Source organism: Cetorhinus maximus, chromosome 6 (genome assembly GCF_964194155.1).
Source record: "Cetorhinus maximus chromosome 6, sCetMax3.hap1.1, whole genome shotgun sequence".
Classification (NCBI taxonomy): Eukaryota; Metazoa; Chordata; class Chondrichthyes; order Lamniformes; family Cetorhinidae; genus Cetorhinus; species Cetorhinus maximus.
Window position 1 is genome coordinate 10,117,540 of NC_135884.1, and position 14,577 is coordinate 10,132,116.

The window sequence follows — 14,577 nt, forward strand, 5'->3', positions numbered from 1 at the left end:
CCCCTCCAGAAACAAAGTCGGCATGGAGTTGACTTGCACCACGCCAGACCTCCCCACAGCCATAAGGCGCTGTGGGGGGGAGAGGAGGAGGGGGAGGAGGGGGAGTGGGGGGGGAGTGGGGGGGGAGGGGGGGCAGGTGGGGGGGGCAGTGGCGGATTTGCAGTTGGCGGGGCCTTGTGCTCAGCTCTATTTTCGGGCCGAAGCCAAGAAAATATACACAAATTGGCCCAGTGCATCTTCGTTTGTAAAAACACGCCTGTGCGAATGTCAACACGCCTTGTCGATATCTAAGCTTACCTCTTGCCTGAAGGCAAGATGGTGAAAATTGCGACACGAGGCGGGCAAACCTGGGACTTGCCGACGAGAAGCGAGATGGAAAAACCCGCCGATGACATCGCCGCTGCACAGACAGCTTCAAAGCGGCAAGGCCCAAATTGTGACAGGAAACTGGTACCGCAGGAACCTGGGAATGCACTTATTTTCACATGCTTTTGTTGCAAAGTGCTTTTTTATAATCTATGAGGAAATAAAAAAAAAACTTTGTGGCCATGCATATAGAAGCATTTTGAATGATCGAGTCCTTTGTTAGATAATTTTAATTAAACGCTGTAAGCGCCCTGCACAGCAGTCAAAAACATTGCCGAGTAATTCTCTTCTTAAAGATTCATCCATCACAATTAGGATTTATTGGGAATGACCCAATACTCCAATCAACAAGATACACAGGCTGCCACTCACTATATTTCACAGCTTCTCCTTTAGTTTGAAAAATAAAAAGTTGACTTCCTCTGAATAAATGGCATAAATTCACCTGAGTCAAGTCCAGTGAGTCCCAGTCCAATATCAGGCGGTCTTGTCTGGCAGAATTCCAGGTCCTGGTCCGAGCAACTTGGTTGAGGCACTTGAGGACGCAGCAAAGTATTCTTGTGTCCTCGGAATTAGCGCGCTTTGTAGGAAAAAAGCAGGATTCTTTCTGGAGGCCAGCCTGGGAAAGAGGTGGTGGTCAGGGGCAGGCTGCTAACACGTGGAGTCCTGCTTCTCTTCAGAGGTTAAAGCAGAGGCTGAAGATGGAATTTGAAAGCTGTAGAGTTAAAGCAATTCAAACAGTCTTGGTCATGTGAAATGTTGGTTTAGGGTGGAGCTATTCAGTTAATGAGACCCCCTTGGTAAAACCCATTGTGTTTTGAGCAGGTAGCTTCAGAGCCATTAGCATCATGTTGGAGATGACGGGTCACAAATAGCCCTGCCTTTGCCCAGAGCTGGCTGGTGCAGACTTATGGATCCTTTGTGTTGGCTTGGCTGGAATGTTTACATGCGTCACATTCCAGGAGGAGGATGAGTTAACCTTTTGCCCATTGGAATAGCTTAGAATATTCTAGAACCACCAACATGTGACCTGCTGAAGCCATTTTATCAGGCCAGCAACTGCCTGGTTTGAAAAACGGAATTTAAACGAGAGAATGTGGAAGAGAAACACATTTTTAAAATTATTTTTCATCATGCCTTGTTGGCATGACAACTCAGATAGCTTTATTCATACACTTTTCTTTGCAAGATCGTCAGTTACGTTCTCGTAAGTAATAACTTGTAAATAGGCACATTCCCGTTGTCAATATTGCCGAGCTTGTCAAATGTTCCTAACTTTTCATGTTTTGCAAATCATTCTTAACTTGCTTCAATGCAGAAAAAGAACATTCACCAGAAGTATTTGTGACAGGTATTGTTAAAAATATTTTCATAATGGTTCCCACATCTGGAAAGGTTGCCTGCAAACATTTACGTACAAGTCCATTTACAAATTAACTGCCAATCTCGAAACACGACCTCATCACTTTCGATAAAATGAATGAAATATTTCGCTTCATCTTCAAAAAGGTGCGTGTTTATGTCCTCCCCATAGAATTCGCTTAATTTCTCACTGTGGCGGCTTTTTACCATTTTTGTCCATGCTTCTATCAAAAAAAACACGCAACAGTTTTCTTTAGAGATTCACCTCTACTCTGCAATTGCACCAGTATTGTGTCACAAGTAACACTGATGGTCTCAACGCTGATCTTCTCTTTCCCTTTTAAATTGATTTCCCTCTCTCTATAGTTTCATCGAAAAATACCTTCCTGCTTTTTTTCCGCTTCTCGTTGGATGTATCAGATGAGCCTACATTTCCTGTTAATGTTAGAGCCTCTCCTTCTTAGGAGAAATAAACACGAGAGGACATGGCTTTAGGGTGAAAGGGGAAAGGTTTAGGGGGAACTTCTTCACCCAGAGAGTGGTGAGAGTGTGGAACGAGCTACCATCTGACGTGGTAAATGCGGGCTCACTCTTAGGTTTTAAGAATAAATTGGATAGATGCATGGATGGGAGAGGTCTGGAGGGTTATGGACTAGGTGCAGGTCAATGGGACTAGCGGAATAATATTTCGGCACAGACTAGAAGGGCCGAATGGCCTGTTTTCTGTGCTGTAGTGTTCTGTGGTTCTATGGTTCCATCGAGCTATAGTCATTTTGAAATTCCATGACAAAACTTTTAACTGAGGCTAACAATTGTGCCGCATTCGATAAATTTGCATCAACCTTTTGCTGATGCCATTAATCCTTTGAAGTAAACGTTTCCACAAAAGATTAAAAACAGCAATATCGTGCTTTTCAAACCTTTCTGCTCAGGGCTTTGCTTCCATTTTCGCATGTGGTTTATTTTTCTGAAATTGATGTGGCTCCGTCTGGTAAGGTTTTCTTTATATCATCGTAGCTCATTTTCCAGCACCTGCATGAACAGACCACCTGGTGTTTTGACTGTTAAATGTTTTTCATTTGCCTGCTCCAAGCTCCAAGCGAGATTACCGCCTGTTCCACCCAAGTGGGGAAAACCGAAATAAAAGGGGCATATATGTTTCGAACCAAGTCCAAAAAAAAAATGTGGCGCTCCCTCCACAAGATTCAGCTGCAACGTTGCAGGTTAAATTGAAGGAATGGCTGGAACATGGCATGAATGAAGCAGAGGGGCTTGCATTGTTCGGTCTTGCCCGTTGGACCTGAATAATTTCCTGCCATATTTGCGACATCATCGAAGCCCCTCCCACGACAAGTTTCGATGTCCGAACCTAAATTTGCAATGATTTGTGAATCCGTTGTCTCTAGACATTCAGGAGCGTGGGGTTTTAGCCGAACAAAGAGATCGTTCTACCACTTCACCATCGCTGGTCACATATCTTAAAATTAACGCTGATTGGGCTGCATAACTCACATTTGGTGTTGAATCGGCTATTGTGGAATAGTAACAAAAACAGAAACAGAAATACCTGGAAAAACTCAGCAGGTCTAGCAGCATTGGCGGAGAAGAGTACAGTTGACGTTTTGAGTCCTCATGACCCTTCAACAGAACTAAGTAAAAATAGGAGAGGGGTGAAATATAAGCTGATTTAGGTGGGGTTGGGGGGGGTGGGGGAGAGAAGTTGAGGGTGGGGTGGTTGTTGGGACAAGCAAGCAGTGATAGGAGCAAATAATCAAAAGATGTCACAGACAAAAGAACAAAGAGGTGTTGAAGGTGGTGATATTATCTAAAAGAATGTGCTAATTAAGAATGGATAGCAGGACAAGCAAGGTACAGATAGCTCTAGTGGGGGTGGGGTGAAATAAGACTAAAAGGGCATAAAAGGTTTAGATAAAATGATGGTGGAATACATTTAAAAATAATGGAAATAGGTGGGAAAAGAAAAATCTATATAAATTATTGGAAAAAACAATAAGGAGAGGAAAGAAATGGAAAGGGGGTGGGGATGGAGGAAGGAGTTCAAGATCTAAAATTGTTGAACTCAATATTCAGTCCAGAGGGCTGTAAAGTGCCTAGTTGGAAGATGAGGTGCTGTTCCAGTGAAGTTTTGAGCTTCACTGGAACAATGCAGCAAGCCAAGGACAGACATGTGGGCAAGAGAGCAGGGTGGAGTGTTAAAATGGCAAGCGACAGGGAGGTCTGGGTCTTTCTTGCGGACAGACCGAAGGTGTTCTGCAAAGCGGTCGCCCAGTCTGCGTTTGGTCTCTCCAATGTAGAGGAAACAGCATTGGGAGCAACGAATGCAGTAGACTAAATTGAGGGAAGTGCAAGTGAAATGCTGCTTCACTTGAAAGGAGTGTTTGGGCCCTTGGACGATGAGGAGAGAGGAAGTGAAGGGGCAGGCGTTGCATATCTTGCGTTCGCATGGGGAGGTGCCATAGGAGGGGGTTGAGGAGTAGGGGGTGATGGAGGAGTGGACCAGGGTGTCACGGAGGGAACGATCCCTACGGAATGCCGCCAGGGGGGGTGAAGGGAAGATGTGTTTGGTGGTGGCATCATGCTGGAGTTGGCGGAAATGGCGGAGGATGATCCTTTGAATGCGGAGGCTGGTGGGGTGATAAGTGAGGACAAGGGGGACCCTATCATGTTTCTGGGAGGGAGGAGAAGGCGTGAGGGCGGATGCGTGGGAGATGGGCTGGACACGGTTGAGGGACCTTGCTTGTCCTGCTATCCACTCTTAATTGGCACATTCTTTTAGATAATATCACCACCTTCAACACCTCTTTGTTCTTTTGTCTGTGACATCTTTTGCTTATCTCCTCCTATCACTGCTTGCTTGTCCCAACAACCACCCCCCCCTTCTTCCCCCCCCCACCAGCCCCCCACCCCTTAAACCAGCTTATATTTCACCCCTCTCCTATTTTTACTTAGTTCTGTTGAAGGGTCATGAGCACTCGAAACGTCAACTGTACTCTTCTCCGCCGATGCTGCCAGACCTGTTAAGTTTTTCCAGGTATTTCTGTTTCTGTTTTTGTTTTGGATTTCCAGCATCCGCAGTTTTTTGTTTTTATCTCTATTGTGGAATAGTACCTGGCGTCCTTTACCTCATCAGTGAATTGTTTTCTGAGCCGCTCTGCCATTATCGTGATGAATCATCATCGTAGGTTTGGTGCGTTAAAAAGCTGGTCTCTCCTGAGCCACAATACTGATAACTTTTCCCAATGCTCTTTGAGAAAATCATCAAATTCACTAAGATATTCAAGGCAGGCTAAAAAATTACCCTTTCACTCTGACAATGATGACTCATCATGTCCTCTGAGAGGTGGTCCCAAAGGAGACAGCAGTTTGACCCCAGCGACAATAGGTCGCAGCGCTTTCCTCCAATAAGAACGCTCCTTTTCAATCTAAGCCGATAACACAGAATCAACTCTTCCTGATAATTTACACCTTTGAACTAACTTACACACGGCATTAATATGAGCTTTGGAAGTTCCATGATCAGCTATATCTCTTCCAACGTTTCTGCATCAGAACTTTGCTAGGGTCAGGGAATAATTTGCCAACGTAACTGCCTTAGAGATTTCTGAAAAAAAATCAACCAATTTCTCATTCCTGTTGTCCCACTTTTCTTCATCCTCAGAAATGGAACTCATGAAGGTCTCTAAATCGCTTTTAGCCTCCAGCCTCATACTCACCTTTCAAATTGTCCATATTACCTACGTTTATCGGTGTATTTAATAAGAAATATTCTGTCATGTCCGATGAAACAGATTTTGGCCATAATGCAATGTCATCAGGGTAGTTACTTCGACAAAATCACCAACATTTTTTCACTTCAGGGTCCGCTTTTGCAGTCGATGCGGTATCTCCACAACTCAACAAGTGATCGGATAATTCAGATGTTCCCCCCCGGCCCCCATACTTTTTGGTGAATGTCCACCATTCAATGCTTCAAACGTTTTAAAATGAGATGACAAGCTGTCTTTTTGCTTAGCTTCGTCTCCTTGCCCCACCTTCATTTTTTGTGTTTTTAACTGCCAGACTCATGGGCTGGGATTTTCTAGCCCCTCCCACTGTGGGGGGAGGTGGGGGGGTGGGGATCTTCCGATCCCACCGATGTGAATGGAGATTTCAGTGACTCACCAGCCCCACCGTGGGGGAACATTCTGGCCCTGATGTCACTTCGTATTGCGAAAAAACTGCCCTTGATTTTAGGCAGATTAAAAATGTCTGACAGAGCTGGGTTTCACATAGTCAATCCTGCGATTGGATGAGCAGCCGACTGGAAATGTCGGTTTTAAAGAAGGAAAGTTCAATTGGGATAAGCGAGCCCCAGGCGAGGCTGCACAGTGACCCCGGGCTCTGCAAAAACCGGATTTATCTCTTAACAATGAAGCTGTGATTCTGATCATGGATTTCCTACAACACTCTCTCTCACCCCAACCCCCTTACTCACACACTCTCTCTTCCCCCATCACCCTTACACACTCTCTCTCTCCCCCCATCACCCTCACACACTCTCTCTCCCCCCCACTCCCTTACACACTCTCTCTCTCCCCCCAACAACCTCACACACTCTCTCTTCCCCCACCACCCTTACACACTCTCTCTCTTCCCCCACCACCCTTACACACTCTCTCTCTCCCCCATCACCCTCACACTCTCTCTCTACCCCCAACAACCTCACATTCTCTCTCACCCCCCACCACCCTTACACACTCTCTCTCTCCCCCCATCACCCTCACACTCTCTCTCTCCCCCCAACAACCTCACACTCTCTCTCTCCCCCCAACAACCTCACACACTCTCTCTCTTCCCCACCACCCTTACACACTCTCTCTCTCCCCCATCACCCTCACACTCTCTCTCTACCCCCAACAACCTCACATTCTCTCTCACCCCCCACCACCCTTACACACTCTCTCTCTCCCCCCATCACCCTCACACTCTCTCTCTCCCCCCAACAACCTCACACTCTCTCTCTCCCCCCACCACCCTTACACACTCTCTCTCTCCCCCCACCACCCTTACACACTCTCTCTCTCCCCCCATCACCCTCACACTCTCTCTCTCCCCCCACCACCCTTACACACTCTCTCTCTCCCCCCAACAACCTCACATTCTCTCTCTCCCCCCACCATCCTCACACACACTCTCTGTCCCCCATCACCCTCACATTCTCTCTCTCTCTCACCTTGCCTGGGGTCCCGCTGCCTCACTTGGGATCCATCTGCTGCCTCACCTGGGGCTCTCTGCCCTGCCTGGGATCCGCTGCACTGCCCTGCCTGGGATCCACTGTGCTGCCCTGCCTGGGATCCGCTGCGCTGCCCTGCCTGGGATCCACTGTGCAGGCAGGGCAGCACAGTGGACACACACAGTAAATGGTAGGGCACTGAGGAGTGCGGAGGAACAAAGGGATCTGGGAGTTCAGATACATAATTCCCTGAAAGTGGCGTCACAGGTAGACAAGGTTGTAAAGAAAGCTTTTGGCATACTGGCCTTCATAAATCAAAGTATTGAGTATAGGAGTTGGGATGTTATGGTGAGGTTGTATAAGACATTGGTGAGGCCGACTTTGGAGTATTGTGTGCAGTTCTGGTTGCCTAACTACAGGAAGGATATCAGTAAGATTGAGAGAGTGCAGCGAAGATTTACTAGGATGTTGTCAGGTCTTAAGGAGTTGAGTTACAGGGAAAGGTTAAACAGGTTAGGACTTTATTCCTTGGAGCGTAGAAGAATGAGCTCTTTCCACTTAGATTAGGAGAAATAAACATGAGAGGACATGGCTTTAGGGTGAAAGGGGAAAGGTTTAGGGGGAATATTAGGGGGAACTTCTTCACTCAGAGAGTGGTGAGAGTGTGGAACGAGCTACCATCTGACGTGGTAAATGCGGGCTCACTCTTAAGTTTTAAGAATAAATTAGATAGATACATGGATGGGAGAAGTCTGGAGGGTTATGGACTAGGTGCAGGTCAATGGGACTAGCGGAATAATATTTCGGCACAGACTAGAAGGGCCGAATGGCCTGTTTTCTGTGCTGTAGTGTTCTATGGTTCTATGGTGCTGCCTCCCCCCGGGGCTCACTTATCCCATTTGAGCTTCCCTTCTTTAAAACCTACATTTCCACTCTTTGCTGCTCATCCAATCGCCGGCTGGTGTCTCTCTGCGTTTGCTGCTGATAGGCTCACTGGTGATCTTTCTCCAAGATCAGTCAGATTTGGCAGACCCGTAGACAAGTCTGCTGGAAGGTGCCGGGTCGGTGCTCCGGCTTGCTCTGGCCGGCTCCGGCACTATGCTGAATTTTTGCCCCCCTCCCCCCAGGGTCATTTGGGGGTCTGTGCCATGGCACGGTGTTTTTTCGTTGTAAATCTCCCCCTGGTGGGCAGGATAAATAGGCTGCCCCTCACCGGTGGGGGGGGAAAGTCCTACCGTAGGCAACTGCCGGCCAGTCCGGTTGGCCAGCAGCTCCAGCAGAGCTGGCTGCTGGGACTGCAAGCAGGCCCAAGAAGGCCCTATGGATCCCGGAGCAAGGTAAGACCTGGGTCTTGGGCAGGGGGTGGGTTTGGGTAGTGTAGGGAGGGGGTGCAGGTGGTGGGTTTTACCGAGCAGGCGGGCAGGAAGAAATGGCGGAGGGGGTAACTATCTTAGGGGGGCTGCCATCCGATGCACACCCTGAAGATAGTGCCCCCTCTCCCCTCCCCCCCTTTTAAAAACATTTAAAAAAAACCCCACACCCGCTTGACTGCCCACGCCAACCATGTTTTGGTGTGGACAGAGTATTATCAGGGTTAATTAGCTTGTGAACAAGCTCAATTCACCCTTGATCATTTACTTAAGTATGGCGGTTGGGCTGCCGATTTTGCCACCCACCCACCCCACCTTATTATGGGGGTGAGTTCAGGGGTGGACGGGAAGGTGGCCGGGTGGGCACCTGTCCTATTCTACGTGCCCCCTCGTCAAAAACACGCCCGGTGGGGGTGTAAAAAAATCCAGCCCAGGACTTTGGTTTCATGCCTCAGCTGAAAGACAGTGTGGCACTTCCTCAGTACTGCACTGGAGTGTCTGCCTAGGTCATTGTGCCCATGGCTCTGGCGATGAAGCCAGCTTCCACTTACCTTACAATGCTATAGAAAACGGATCACATGGTCTTAAAGGGACAGGCACTTGATCAGCAAAATAATATAGTATGAGCCACAAGATATAATTCTGCTGTCTATACAAAGCCCCGGTTTTTTGTTCGTTCCTGGGATTTAAGAGTCGCTGACAAGGTAAGCATTTGTTGCCCATCCCTAATTGCCCTCGGGGAGGTGGTGGTGAGCCACCTTCTTGAATTGCTGCTGTCCGTGTGGTGTACGTACACCCACAGTGCTGTTAGGAAGAGGATTTTGACTCAGCGACAGTGAAGGAACGTCAATATCTGCTGCCCTTGTCCTTCAAGGTGGCAGGGGTCATGGGTTTGGAAGGTTCTGTCAGAGGAGCCTGGGTGGAGCTGCAGTGCATCTTACAGATGGTGCACTGACGGTGGAGGTAGTGAATGTTGAAGGTGAGTTTGAGGTGCCAATCAAACAGGCTTCTTTCTCCTGGACAGTGTTGAGCTTCTTGGGTGTTGTGGGAGCTGCACTGATCCAGGCAAGTGGGGAGTATTCCATCACGCTCCTGACTTGTGCCTTGTCGATGTTGGACAGGTTTCAGGGATATTATATAACTTGTTGTGAGCAGTTGGGAGAGCTACTAACATTGAATGCAATCTTAAAATAAATGTGCCTCGCTAACATTTGTTTTCGAGTTAACAAACGAAGGAGATTTGCTAACTTCAAGGAATTCTACACCTGCTATATCGCTCGAGTATGGGCTGGGATTATATTAAAAATTTAAGGGGATTTTTTTCTCTGTGTGTTATTTGTGAAATCATAAACAAGTCCTTAAAGCTCACGTTTACAATTTTGGCACAAGCAGTGGTCTGGGAAGTTGTTCCCAACCGTGGTGATCCAGACTTCCGATTAATAGCAGCAGTGAGAAAGCGGTAATGTTACTCCACAAGTTTTAGACTAATAATCCAGCCAATGGGAATTCAAAGACGGCTGTGGGGATTTGAACTCAGGGCCAGGATTTTTACAGCCCCTCCTCAGCGTGTCTCCCCCCCCGACCTCCCGGCGGAAGCGTCGAGCCATTTAAAGCACCACTCGGTTCGGCGGGACCGTAATATCCTGACGGGTGGGAGGGGCCCTAAGGTCCTGGCACAGGTTTTAAAAAAAAAAATGCGGAAACGAAAAGCTGATATCGGCGACCGCAAAGCTATCGGAATGTCTTAAAAGGCCCAGCTGATTCACTCATGCACTTTGAGGAAGGAAATCTGTCTTCCTTACTCAATGTAGCCTTTATGTGACTCCAATCCCACGTGGTGGTTGACTCTTAATTATCCTCTGAGGCGGCACCATAAATCACTCAGTTTAATCAAACAGGGCAAATAAGGTTACACAAGGGCCAGTGGCACTCATTTAGTGAGAATGGATTTTTATAAAACCGGTAATCCACAATATTTGGCTGATCTTTCACGGCCGGGATTTAACTTCCATTTACTCTATGGAATAAAACAGCCCTTAGTTTTCTGTAACATCAAACTTATTTCTTTTGATGATGCTCCGGTCTTAGGACCTTGATTTCGAGGTCATGTGGAGTAACGTAGCCTCAGGATGCAGTCTGATTAAATGATTGTGTTTTCCCCGGTAATTATATTGCACTTAAGCTATAATGAAGTCTCCAAGCTGCGAGACCTCATTCCTTTGGCTCCCGATTTCCAACTGAGTCCCACCCTCGATCCCCTGATCTCAGACCCCACACACCCTGTTCCATAATTTCACACTTCCACTCTGAAACCTCTCTCTCTTACACAATTTGGGGGCAAATCATGATTTCTCACTTTGAGAAAAAGGCTTGCATTTACATATAGCTTTTTTCCCCCAGTTCAGGGTGTCTCATAGTGCCTCACGGGCAATGAAGTTCTTTCTGAAGTGTCATCACTTTTGGAATGTAAGATACACGGCAGCCAATGTGCAAACAGCAAATCTCCATGTGATAATGAGAAGAACATTTCCTTTTGTTATAAAAACAGAAAATGCTCAGCAGGTCTGGCAGCATCTGTGGAGAGAGGAACAGAGTTAATGGGTGGAATTTTACGGCCTCTCCCACTGGTAGGGTTTTCTGGTCCTGCCGAAGTCAATGGGCTTTTGAACGGCTCACCACGTTTAATGGCCAGGCCCCCCCCCACCCACCGTGACAGGGTCGTAAAATCCCACCCAATGACTCTTCATCGGAACACTTTCCTTTTGTTATGCTGGTCGAGGGATAAATATTGGGCAGGACAACGGGAGAATTCCCCTGCGCTAAGTCATAGCCATAGAGCCATAGAGGTCTACAGCACAGAAAAAAGCCCTTCGGCCCATGGAGTCTGTGGCGGTCAAACAAGTGCCTATCTTAATCCCATTTTCCAGCACTAGGCCCATAGCCTTGTATTCCATGGCATTGCAAGTGCACATCCAAATACTTCTTAAATGTTATGAGGGTTTCTGCCTCTACCACCCTTTCAGGCAGTGAGTTCCAGATTCCCACCATCCTCTGGGTGAAAAAATTCTTCCTCACATCCCCTCTAAACCTCCTGCCCCTTACCTTAAATCTATGCCCCCTGGTTATTGATCCCTCCACCAAGGGGAAAAGTTCCTTCCTGTCTACCCTATCAATGCCCCTCATAATTTTATACACCTCAATCATGTCCCCCCTCAATCTCCTCTGCTTCAGGGAAAATAACCCCAGTCTATCCAATCTCTCCTCACAACTAAAACTCTCCAGCCCAGGCAACATCCTGGTAAATGTCCTCTGCACTCTCTCTAGCGCAATCACATCCTTCCTATAATGCGGATTCCAGAACTGCACACAATACTCTAGCTGTGGCCTAACCAGCATTTTATACAGTTCCAGCATAACCTCCCTGCTCTTATATTCTATGCCTCAGCTAATAAAGGCAAGTATCCCATATGCCTTCTTAACCACCTTATCTACCTGTCCCGCTACCTTAAGGGACCGGTGGACATGCACACCAAGGTCCCTCTGATCCTCGGTACTTCCCAGGGTCCTACCATTCATCGTGTATTCCTGTGCCTTGTTTGTCCTGCCCAAGTGCATCACCTCATATTTATCTGGATTAAATTCCATTTGCCACTGAACAGCCCATGTGACCAGCCCGTCTATATCCTCCTGTAATCTAAGGCTATCCTCCTCACTATTTACCACCCCACCAATTTTCATGTCGTTGCGTGTCATTTGCCTCTTGCAAATAATGCCATGGGAATCTTTTAAATCTGGCCAAGAAGGCAGGCAGGGCCTTGGTTTAACATCTCATCTGAAAGACAGAACACTCTCAGTACTGCACGGAAGGGTCAACCTGGACTATGTGCTCAAGTCCCTGGAGTTAGACTTTACGCCATAGCTTTCTTACTGAGGGGTAAGAATGGTGCCCATTGAGCCCTGGCTGATATTGTAAATTCAGATACTTTTAAACTACAGAGTACCATTGTGAGTACTTCACCATGAAGCACAATCAACAACTGAGCCAACAATGGAGCTACTGGCCAAAGGGACCATCATCAGCCAAACTAATAGCTGCCCGGTGCCTCCCTGGGCATTTTCTGTTAAAGGGGCAGTATTATTTCATGCTGAATAATAAACCTTTAATAGTTGCATTCAAAGACTTGAAACATAAAGTCATAATGACACAGAAGGAGGCCATTCGATGCATTGAGTCCATACTGGCTCTCTGTGGAGCAATCCAGTCAGTCCCATTCCACTACTCGATATCTGTAGCCCTGCAAACTTAGTTCCCTCAGTTGCCCATCCAAATTCATTTTGATCTCATTAATGGTCTCTTCTTCCACCACTGTGGGCCATGGTGAATGGTCAGGGGAGTGGGGCTAATTGGATAGCGCTCTCAAAGAGCATGATGGGCTGAATGACTCTCTCCTGTGTTGTATAACTCCATGGTTCTGTTTACTTCTCATTGAATTACTAGTAAAATAGAAGAGGAGGGTTTTTTCTTTTAAATGCTCATTTTGGATTTGTTTCTCCTGCAACTCCTTGCACTGCTTGAGATAGAAGCCAGACCACCTGCCCCCACGGCTCTCGCTGAGCACAGTCGTACACCCAGCTGCCAGTAGTCACGCCACGGCGGTGTGAGGTGCCTTGCCTGCCAGGTTTTGCCCCCATCCTGGCCTCTGTTTAACTCCCCGTGGTTGCTCCTTTCTCAAAGCCTCCTGAAGATGTGTGAGGTGTTATGACAAAGCAAGAGCGGCCTACAAGACGGGGCAGTCAGGGGGAGGAAGTGATTCTGTTTATTGCCTTGTGACACTGCTGATGTTTTAAAGAGTCCTGGGCTCTCTCAGAGGCCTCTTGTGTGTTGGTCAAGTGACGATAAGAGAGGCTGCACCAAATCTGGTCAGGGTGCTACAAATCTGAGATAATTAGAGCAAAATCTGACATGTCAGACAATCTTTGCCAAACTTGTTCTTGTCTAATTGATAACACAAAACATAACTGGGTTAAAATGGCACTGCCTGACATAACAACATGCAAGGAAACTTCACCTGAAGCTGTGCACGATCACGTAGGGAGGAAACGTAGCTCCAGGAGGAGGCCATTCAGCCCCTCAAGCCTCTTCCACTGTTCAATTTGATGATGGCTGATCTGTATCTTAACTTCATCTGCTTGCCTTGGGGCATCACTAATATTGGATAATGTGAGTTTAACCTGAAATGGTTGTCCACATTTTTTGTGAACTGGTAGCGATTATTTGCCGGCTTACTGCAGAGGGCACTAAGTGTCAACCAAATAACGTGAAAGTGAAGTCATACTTGTTCTAAACTGAAGCAGGTGGCAGGTTCCCTTCCTTGAAGGACACTCGTGAACACAGTTGAGTTTTGTGATGCCTGCCCGCAAATTATTAGTCCAGCACTCAGCTTCACAGCTAGGCATGTTGACATTTGAATTCCTGACGATTGGGTTGCTCGTGCAGTTTCCTAGCTACTACACTGCTGTACCCTGCTGAACCTGTGGCAGTATTCATAGATGGTTCTTTTACCTGCTTCACTCTGATAAAAATATCACCCCTTCAGCTAGTTAGAGAGCCCTTATTGCTCTATATGTGCATGTACACCGGTACTTTCTTGCTTGTGCTATGGGACTTGAGCACAATATCTAGGCTCACATTCCAGTGCAGTACTAAGGCAATGCCGCACTGTCAAATGTTGGTTGTAACCTTCCAAAATTCCTCCGGGTGGAATTTTCCCCTCGTTAGGCGGGCGCACGCCTGACCTGAAGGGGAGGAAAACAGTGCGTGATGACATTGGGCGAGTGTCCCGATGTCGTCGCACACTCTCGCGATATTTCACTCGGCGGGCGCGCGTGAGGTGGCAGTGCGCCCGCTGTCAGGAGGCCTATTAAGGCCCTTAATCAATTAATTAAATGGAATTTTTCACTGCCCGGCCACCCGTTCGGTTGGCGGGTGGGTGAATAGGCCATGTGGCCTTTGCATTTTTTGCAAAAGCTCATCCATGAGCGGGGTGAGGTTTCGCCCAGTGATTAAAAAAAAAAAACTTTTAGAACTAACTTTTAACATGCCCCTGCTCGTGTGACAAGAGTCACATGAAGGGACATATATTCCTTATTTTTCAACTGTGTGTTTTTAATGTTAAAAGTCTTCAGCTCCCTCAGGCAGCTCTGTGCCTTCAGGGAGCTTTCAGCGAGCACACCCAGTGCACGCGC

At 47.3% G+C, this 14,577-nt stretch overlaps 1 long non-coding RNA gene across 3 annotated transcripts in view; it reads right to left on the reverse strand.

Moving 5' to 3' along the window:
- Positions 1 to 578: 578 nt before the first annotated feature.
- LOC144681298 (uncharacterized) overlaps positions 579 to 14,577 on the reverse strand; it is a 57,823-nt gene continuing 43,824 nt past the window's right edge. For 2 of the 3 annotated variants that reach the window (XR_013576753.1, XR_013576751.1), the window contains exon 4: positions 10,284 to 10,905. This is a non-coding gene — a long non-coding RNA (uncharacterized LOC144681298). Of the gene's footprint in view, positions 1,082 to 10,283; positions 10,906 to 14,577 lie in introns of those variants that run through there. The other variant, XR_013576752.1, reaches the window with a different exon arrangement.